The 10,096-nt window shown below is 39.3% G+C and overlaps 1 non-coding gene across 1 annotated transcript; it reads left to right on the top strand.

Annotated features, from left to right (window-relative positions):
• Positions 1-7,065: 7,065 nt before the first annotated feature.
• On the top strand, positions 7,066-7,250 carry LOC142098727 (U2 spliceosomal RNA). Its single transcript, XR_012678402.1, has one exon. It is a non-coding gene; the product is annotated as a U2 spliceosomal RNA (small nuclear RNA).
• The last annotated feature ends 2,846 nt before the right edge of the window (positions 7,251-10,096 follow it).

Here is a 10,096-nt window from a genome sequence, read left to right as displayed (position 1 = left end):
TGCCTGAAACTGTATAGAGAGTCAGCTTTTGTTTACGGACATACATTTAATGTATCATTAATGTCAGCACAGAACAGCAGGGGTAAATCAGCTTGTAGGCTTGGTGTATGTCTATTCTTCATTACAGAATCTGGATAGCATAAACCAGGATATATTTAGAGTTTTGTGGCCAGGTCAAGAAAAAAGACAGTTCTGACTTTCAATATAAAAAGTTTGGAACACTCACTTTACTGGCTCAGCAGTTTTTAAAGCAGCTGCTGAAACAATGCAAAATTGCAATACTCAGTCGTGTCTTTGACAAGCCAGTCCTAAGACTACAGCGAAGTGGTTAAAGAATGTTTTAGAGGACGGTGAACTGCATTGTGTTGTCTTACCTTTCATTTAATGTTGTAATGGCTCTGAATAATCAGAAAATGAATCTGAAGTTGCTGAATGCTTCCATATTTTTATAAAAGTCCCACCCCAATATGACTATTACTTTTATTTTTTTGTCACGTTTTCCTATTTGCCATCAGTTTAACCAAATAAATAAGCAGAGAAAAGCATTTCCATTATTATTCCATTTTATTTATTTACTTTTTAACAAACAGCTCGTAATGACTTTGAGAGTTCCTCATTACGGGACTGATTTATTTAGGCATTGCATACTCACAAATTCATCAAGGCACAGATCTGAAGATACGTGCGCTGTTGAATTCGGGTGTAGGTCTGCTGTTCTCTACTACATAAGACGCTGCGCGATACGTCCAATACCTATGTGTATTATAAATCACAAAAGAACTCACTGGAAAATAAAAAAATATATAGAATTATTGTCACGTGGTAAAAATAAAGGCATTAATGATAAAACAGTTATTTTTTAAAAAAAAAGTGTTTTTTGTTTTCCATAAAATACATTTATTAGAATGTTGCTAATGTCTACTGAACATAATAATAAATTTTACAGTTGCTCATTATTGCAAACACATGTTATAGCATGCATACGAGACTGTCATAATTACTGATCAGGACTTAGACTAGCCCTCTAACTTTGACATGCGTAGGGCTTGATTCAGTTGTGGCTGCGTGCGCTCGAGTTTTGCACGCCCCTATTGTACATTGTCTACGGCAAAAACGTTCTCTCCCCTCCCCAGTTCACTCCTCGAAACGGTAGGCTGCGGACAGGGATGTATCTCCTGGTTCTGGGCATACGCAGAGTGATTTTGGGCACAATACGCTCAAAATCAGCAAAAACGTACCTTGAGGAATCAGGCTCTACATCTCCCAATAGGATAAAGTTGAGATTACAAAACTGATGGGAGTATAAATACTCCTAAACATACGCAGATGAATAGATATCTTACAATTCTGAGAATTGCTCTTAACAAACAGAACATTTCCCCTACTCTATCACTATTGCTCCCTCTATATCCCAGCTGCAAAATATGTTTATGTTCTACCAAAATATGTATAGATATATTTATTTTAAAATGTTGCAGGGTTGTTTTACATAGGAACACATTTCATTCTGTGTTTAATTGGACTTTTGAAGAGTTTTTGAGGCATACACAGTGGGAGCAGTAAAATGACTGCATTGTAGTACAATTTGTTTCTCTTTACTTAAAGGGTCATAAAAAATGCAGCACCTTCTTAGCACGATTTGAAGAGGACAATTAAGAGAAATCAATAGGAGTTATCCATCCCATCTTGTTTGCCTGTGCAATGTAAAACTCACACAGACAGAGAGCTGCAAATAATTAATAGTGAGATTGACCGCATGTCCGGGGAGCCGAACTCCAGCTGGGAGAATCTTCAGGCTGTCAGCGGGTGAGGTTCGTCGCGTCTTTCAGTCACCAGACCTTCTGCTTAGACTAGAGATGACAATGACACTCCTTACACAGGGATTGACATATGGTGGCTGCTGAACAGATACAGACCAGTAATTAATTTCAGAAAGAGGCTTATTGTCAATAGTGTTTTTGTGACTTGTGTCAGGCCAATATTATGTTAATTTTACACTTATATCTGGCTTATTTCTAGAAACATCAATTTTTTAACTGTTAGTATGGTATGTAATGTAACATTTTGTGTAATTATTGGGCATTGTAATATATTTCAGTAGAAACAATTATATAATTGTGTAGTAACGTCACTCTTCCAAACACTAAACATAGCTGAAAGCTGCAAACCTGCGCTAAAAACATAGCAGCCAATCAGAAATGAGCTTTTAAACATTTAGTGCATGTTGGACTGTTAAAGCTTACACCTGATTGGTTGCTTTTGTTTTAGAGCAGAACTGCACCATTGAGCAATCTTAGCAAGTAGTCTTCAGTGTATCTTTATAGTCTGCAGCTGTCATTAATGGTATTGCTGTTTATAATGCTTAGAGAGAAGTAAACACATATAAACTACATTTATGTAACACCTGTCACCTGGGCACTATGGAAGCAGACATTTCGGGGCTTAATTATCAATATGTGCTGATGAATCTGACAGTAAATCACTTATTGTGGCAATTTATCAATTAAATATCGCCAAGGCTGCCTTGGGCCAGTCTCAGGGGATGCATGCATGCGTGAGACGATTATCCAGTTCATGCATGTACAGTGGAAGTGAGACCTGAGGTGTCGAAAACAGAACAAGTTTGTGGTGGTAGACAGTCATGGCCAAAAAATTGAGAATGACACAAGTATTGGTTTTCACCAAGTTTGCTGCTTCAGTGTTTTTAGACCTTTTTGTCAGATGTTGCTATGGTATAGTGAAGTAAAATTACAAGTATTTCATAAGTGTCAAAGGCTTTTATTGACAATTGCATTAAGTTTATGCAAAGAGTCAATATTTGCAGTGTTGATCCTTCATTTTGAAGACCTCTGCAATTCGCCCTGGCATGCTGTCAATCAACTTCTGGACCACATAATGACTGACGGCCGCCCAGTCTTGCCTAATCAATGCTTGGAATTTGTCAGAATTTGTGGGGTTTTCTTTGTCCACCTGCCTCTTGAGGATTGATCACAAGTTCTCAATGGGATTAAGGTCTGGGGAGTATCCTGGCCATGGACCAAAAATTTCGATGTTTTGATCCCCGAGCCACTTAGTTATCACTTTTGCCTTATGGCAAGGTGCTCCTACATGCTGGAAAAGGCATTTTTCGTCATGAAACTGTTCTTGAATGGTTGGGAGAAGTTGCTTTTGGAGGATGTTTTGATACCATTGTTTATACATGGATATGTATTTATGTAAAAGAATTGCCCAAAAATGGTGACAGCTGTGCCATAAAATGAACTACAAATTCCATGAGGAAGGCCATTACCTGCAATTACATCAAAGTACACAGACTTCTGTGATGGTGGATTCCAGCGGGGATGAATTAGTATTGTTTGAGATTGATGTACACACTGATGAGGGTGAATATGATGACAGTGTATATTGCAGGTGGCTGAGATCTAACTGAGGGAAGGGAGCTAGCTGGTGCGGGTATGCTTGTTAATGTTTTGGGTAGAATGGCATGTTGGCAATTTTATGTTTTTCTACAGTAAACTTTCACCTTTATTAGAGAGGTGTTTTTTTCTTTAAAAATGTACAAGCTTTTTATTTACATTTTATTTTCCCTGACTAGCACATGGTAGAGGGATTCTTATAATCATGACTGAGACTGGAGAGTGACAAGAACAATGTGACTGAAGACTGGAGAGTGACAAGGACACTGTCACCCCTCCTGTTTCTATATGAGCTATGGCACAGTAGAATGTCACTGGAGACTTTTAAAAACACTGATAGACTTATTATTACAATTTCTGTTTCACCACTAAACACTGCCACCTCTCCTATTTCTGAATGCGCTATAGCACACTAAAATGTCACAGTAGACTTTTAAAAACACTGCCAGCCTTATTATTTGAATTTCTGTTTCAGCAATGAACCCTGACGCCTCTCTTATTTCTGTGTGAGCTATGGCACAGTACAATGTGATTGCAAATTTTGAAGAACACTGCCAGCCCTATTAATTCTATTTCAGCAATGACAATTAGAAATGGAGCAATGGAGCTCTCCTGTTTGTGTGTTCGCTATATAACACAGTACAATGTGACTGCAGATTTAGAACAAGGCGGCCAGCCCTATTATTTCTATTTTAGCAATGACAATTAGCAATGGAGCTCTCCTGTTTCTGTGTGAGCTATAACTCAGTAGAATGTCACTGGAGACTTTGAAGAACACTACTACCCCTCTTCTTTGTTTTCTACCAACTGCACTAGAGACTGCCAAGAACCGTGCTATCCCATCTGTGTCTCTCTGTGAAATGGCGCTGGATCGCCCTGGAGGGCGGTACTTATAGAATCCAAAACTTGCGAGATCCGACGAAGTAACATTGACATTTTGCCTTGTTTTCAATTCTGAGGGCGCGAAAGTACAGAGCCGGCTCGGCTCGGTACTCGGCTCTGCTAAATTCGGGTGGATTCGGTTCTCGGGGAACCGATCTTGAGCATCTCTAATATATGGTATAATTTCAATGCTAGTAGCAAACAATGTCTAGCAGAGCTACAGCAAATGGCTTTGGTGGACCCAGCTCTACTAAACCATGGGTGGTGTGTGGAACTATCATGAATTGGAATGGAAGAGGGATCTTGGCCCCCCAGCAGACGAGGAGGTCTGGGATGACATGAGACTGGGTATCACTAACAGCTCTATCTCTACTAAAATCAAAGAAACTACGTTACTACTAATGGTATTATACCTCGATGAGGCTTAACAGGATGTTTCCATCCACTCTACCTGATTGTTGGAGAAATTGGGGCCACAGCAGCACCATGCGTCATATTTGGTGGTCATGTCCTGTAATAAATCCCTTTTGGGATAAAGTACATAGACTTCTGAACAACCTCTTTGTTAGCCCAGTTGCAAAGAATTTTCTTGATATGTTACAATCCCAAAGATCTCAACAAATCTACTAGAAAACTAACTACACACCTTTTAGCAGCAGCAAAATGTCTAATAGCCAGAAATTGGAAAAACTCGCTCCCATTATCCTTTTCGGCATTTCAGAAGCAAATTAATTTATATAACTTAGGCGAACTGGCAAGGTCACTGCCCTCTTCCTTCAATTAGTCCTCAACCATTACCCTCCTCTCCCCCTAAACCGTCTTCCTCCCCAGCTCACTCCCTATACACCATAATCCCATGCTTTTACTAGTCCTTAAAAAACTAGTCCTATTTTCCTATACCTGATGACCCTTTATTTAGCTATTTTAAACATTTCATGTCAGACATTAGTACTCTCTGTCTTAAATTTATTGTTTTCTATTTACAACTCATATGATCATAATAAGTTATTGTTATATGATTGACCAACCAAAAATATATATAAAAAATTAATATCCATGATGCCTCATTCACTCCCATGAACATGATTCAGCTAAGCAAAAGCATCATTGAGCTATCTAGCCAATGTGTGAAACTGTCCCTTCCTCGTTAACTTAAAAGTGGGACAAAGAACAATGCATTGAAAAAGCAACATGTTTATGTTGTTATTGAATCCATGTTTTTTTAATTAGGATTGCATTCTCTTAAATAGCACTGCTATAATTGTTTATTCAGTGCATGACACAGACCGATATTGAGAAAACATTTCCACCTACAACCAAACTCTTTCACCCTCAGTTGGGCTCATCAGCACATGACAGAGTTTTCTGCTCAGTATTTAAAGCACTATAGAGATATTCTCTTTGAAACAATGAAAAAGGTTAGAGAGAGTTCTAAGCCATACCCTAGGGACAATCTCCATAAGTCACTCCTATTTAGGAAAAGAAGCTTCTGGCAAATGTTTTATATTAGTTATTAGATAGCACAAGCACAAATTACGTCAAAATTACATTTGTTTATAACCGTTACAGCTAAGCCTTTTGTTTTATTTAATAGACATGTTTAAGAGATATAAAACTCCCTCTATGGTTATAATCTACCTAATCACGCAGGTTCTCCCACTCATTACAAAGGCTCCCCTGGCAGAGGAGAGGTTAATGTCTGGCGGGTGGTAACACATTCATTTTATTACCTGCTTCTTTATATGATTCAAGCATGTGCTTCCTGGACAAGTAAATAACGAAGGTTTATGAGGTCATCAGCAGGGACTTTAATAGACTGAACTACTGTTGGAACTTAAGCCCAGCTTCTCCAGGATTTAATGTCAAACAGAGTCCCCTTTCCATCATTCAGAATTGGTGAAGCATTTACAGACATTTGGAATTAGAAAACATTCATTCATCAGTGCAGAGACTAGTAGTGACATTTAATTCCCGTATACAGTATGTTGTATATGAAACATGGCAGCACGAATGCTCCAACAATGTTCTATTCTGACTATATATTCCCCATCCGTTTATTTGAAAGAAAAAAAAAAGTTATATTGTGTGTGCATTGATTAAAGCAACTAACACTAATCTCCCCTCCCATAGGTCATTTACAGACACAAATAAAACATATACAGGTAAAGTTAATGAGGATCAAGTAATAGTGGGTATAGTTGTAATAGGAATAGGTGAAATGAAAAGAAAATTAAACAATTTAGCTATGAAAGCAGAGATCTAAACTGGTAGAGTTGCAGGTGTGTGTAGACAGATGACTAAGTCACCTGTACTTCTGCTTATTAATACATTGCACTTTTTATCTTAAACAAGCGTAAAAAATAAAGATTAGTAAAGGTCCTGAACTCTCTTCCAACATAAATAAACAGAAAAAATGTAATTAATGAAGAGGTCGGTCTAAAACGGGAAGTCGGACTTTGGCGTGACACTATTACTGTTTCCACCATGCACATTTCCAACACACAAAACTAGGTGCAAATGTCATTTTACTGGTGTGCTTCCAAAAACTCTGAAGTGAGCGCAGTTTGTGGCCAATGAGGCATTGCGGATCTGTAGATTGTGCGGTTTGTAAATAAGCGTTACTGATAATGTCTGTTCCCTCTCACGTGCCCTGAATTTATGAGCGATTGTCTATAAAGGAAACAAGTAAACATTTTCTTACAAATAACAATTATTTATGTCCTGTGTGAAAGAAGAGGAACTAGTATTTTGGACTTAGCTTAGGGCTATCGCTTCTCGGCTTTTTGGCAAAGATAAAGTGCAGTATCTGTTCTTATCAAACACTTTGTTATACCGCTTTCACGGTGCCGCCCCTGCAATTTCCCGGCTTTTTCAAGCTGGGTTTTTGCCGAGTCTCCGAGCGCCCCAGCTCAGAGACCCCGTTCACACTGCACCTTGGACCCGGGAATTTCCCAGGTCGACCACATTCATACTGAACACGGGTCTGCCCTGGCAACTTTCATTGGCTGAAAAATACTGAGGTCATTTAAAGGGGCCTAGTTTTTTTCCACACAAAGATGAGGTCAAAGTGGGTGGTGACTGTTCACAGCATTGCTTTAATCATGGCCGACGAGTCACATTTGTGTAGCCTGAAATTCATGTTTTATTGCGTTTATTTGCTGTTTTATACAGCAAATGAGAGCTTGATGCAGCTGCTAACACTGTGCTACCTTGCACAGTGTCATTTCACGAGGAGAATGGAGCAATTTCTGGCACAGAGGGAGAATACCCGGTGTCTGTATAGGCACAGGAGGAGAGATTTCCTCAGGGCCAGCATTTCCTCCATATTGAGATTCAGTGCTGCGACTGACACCGAATAATGTGTGCCAGAGAACGCAGCCACAGAGAAGCTTTCTGGTCTACTGTGGAATCTTCTGAGGACCAGCAGTGGACGGCACACTTTCATATATCACATGGGACATTTCAGTGTGTACTGGACCTTATCACCTCAGCACTTTCTAAACAGTCAACAAGCTTCAGAAAGCCCATTGCACCAAGTAGGAGGATAGCAATTGTGTTGTGGTGGTATACCACCCCTGGTGAATACCGCACAATCTCCTGCTTGTTTGGAGTGGGGATATCCACAGTTTACACTCTACTGCATGAAGTCACCAAGGCATTGCTGGAAGCCCTTTACCATCGCTTGATCTCCTTACCTGAAGGACAGTGTCTGGATGACACCATTACTGGATTCCTGCGACGTGGATATCCACAGTGTGCTGGAGCAATCGACGGGACACACATCCCTATTATTGTCCCCACAGACAACCCTGCGTATTACTACAACCCCAAAGGCTGGCATTCCATTATTCTACAGGCTGTAGTTGACCACAACTATTGGTAAGCATCATTTATTAGTTTAATGTGACTGTGTCTTATGATGTCTATTGTATAACAAAGATAAATATATTTTATTTTCAGTTTCACAGATGTCTTTATTGGCTGGCCTGGACGTTCCCATGACGCCAGAGTTCTGGCCAATTTTGATCCGTACCAGATTGCAGAGGACAGCGAAGATGGCTGGTTGTTTCCTAGAGAGGTAAATATCTATATTTTGTTGGATGATGTTTTCCTCAGCTAGATAATACATTCATGTATTTTTTGGTATTTATTTACTGCACCTGTTCCTCTCTAGATGTTCCGCTTTCAAAATATACCTAAAACATATACCAGGGGGTAAATGTATCAAGCAGAGAGTTTTCCGGCGTGTTTGAAAAGTGGAGATGTTGCCTATAGCAACCAGTCAGATTCTAGCTATCATTTTGTAGAATGTACTAAATAAATGATAGCTAGAATCTGATTGGTTTTTCAAACTCACTGGAAAACTCTCAGCTTGATACATTTACCCCCAAGTGTATTGTGTTCTGTAGCAAACATTTGGGTAACGTGTTTATGTTTTTTTTATTTGGAGCTAGACATTATAGATTGAAGGATTAATAGGTGTACTGATTCTTTTAAGTGTTCCAATATTCTCAGTAAAGCACTACTGAAATGTAATGTGTTACATTTCTTTACAGAAATCAAAGTTTGTGAATGGTGTGGAGATCCCCGTACACATCATCGGGGATGCAGCTTACCCTTTGCGGTGATGGCTGATGAAGGGATTCACACAGCAACATCAACTGTCTGCGGAACAAATTGGCTTCACCCATACCCTCAGCTCAGCTCGGATGGTAGTAGAAAATGCCTTTGTTTAAAAGGAGTTGGCGGTGTTTATTGAAGAGCAATGACTTTGACAGCAAACTTTATGCCCCATGTAGTTGCTGTTTGCTGTATTTTACACAATATTTGTGAAATACAGAAAGAGCAGTTTCTACCAAAGTGGAATGTACAGGACTCTGAACTGTCAGTGCTTTCTGTGGACTCTACGAGTTATGAGCTAGAACGCACAAATACCTCTGCAGAACTCATTCCTACCACCATCACCGCCAATCTGTCCATTATTGAGTAGAGCAGACAAGGGATAACTAAAGAAAATATTTTTATTCAAAATGTTTTTTTCTTTGTTAAATGGTACATATTTCCTATATAAAGTGCTGATTTGCAAAAACACAAAAATATAACAATAGTAAAAAAACATATAAATGTACGCACCCATATGCACAAACATATTGTTGCCTTACACTCAGACAATAACAAAATTATAATTGTCCACAACATTATTTCATTACCTACAACTTTCGGTAATGTGGGTAGTCTTGATCTGGTTGACTTGCTGTGTACTCAGGGTTATGGACAGTAGTTGGATATTCTTGATTATGGGTTGTAGGTGGGTAGTCAAGGTTATGTGTAGCCATTAGAGGCCATGGCTCCATGTACCCAACAAAGTGCTCTAAGGAAATTACAATATGTTTGGCGATTCCGATTGTAAACATGGTTTAATGTGTGCTAATGATCTTATATTTTATTGTTAGTTTACGATTGTTGCCCTGAAATGGTAGATAGTCAATTATTAAGTGTGGCAGAACTACAAAAGTTTCAGGTAAAAATATTTATAGATAACACCATAGTTGCCAACTCTGTGGCATGTCCAGGAGATGCCAGAATTAGGGTGACAACTCCTAGTCCAGTGGTGGCTAACCTGTGGCTCTAGAGTCACATATGGCTCTTTGTACTTTGAAATGTGGCTCCTGGCCAGGACCATCGACGAAGAATAGTTGTCCAGGTGCTGGCAGGGGCAGATTGATAAACATTATGCTGCTAAACTGACCGAGAGCAGCCACGTCTTGTGACCTTCACTGCACAATGCAGGGAGGCCA

This window comes from Mixophyes fleayi, chromosome 7 (genome assembly GCF_038048845.1).
Source record: "Mixophyes fleayi isolate aMixFle1 chromosome 7, aMixFle1.hap1, whole genome shotgun sequence".
In the NCBI taxonomy this organism is placed as follows: domain Eukaryota; kingdom Metazoa; phylum Chordata; class Amphibia; order Anura; family Limnodynastidae; genus Mixophyes; species Mixophyes fleayi.
This window is presented reverse-complemented; position numbering and strand designations above follow the sequence as displayed.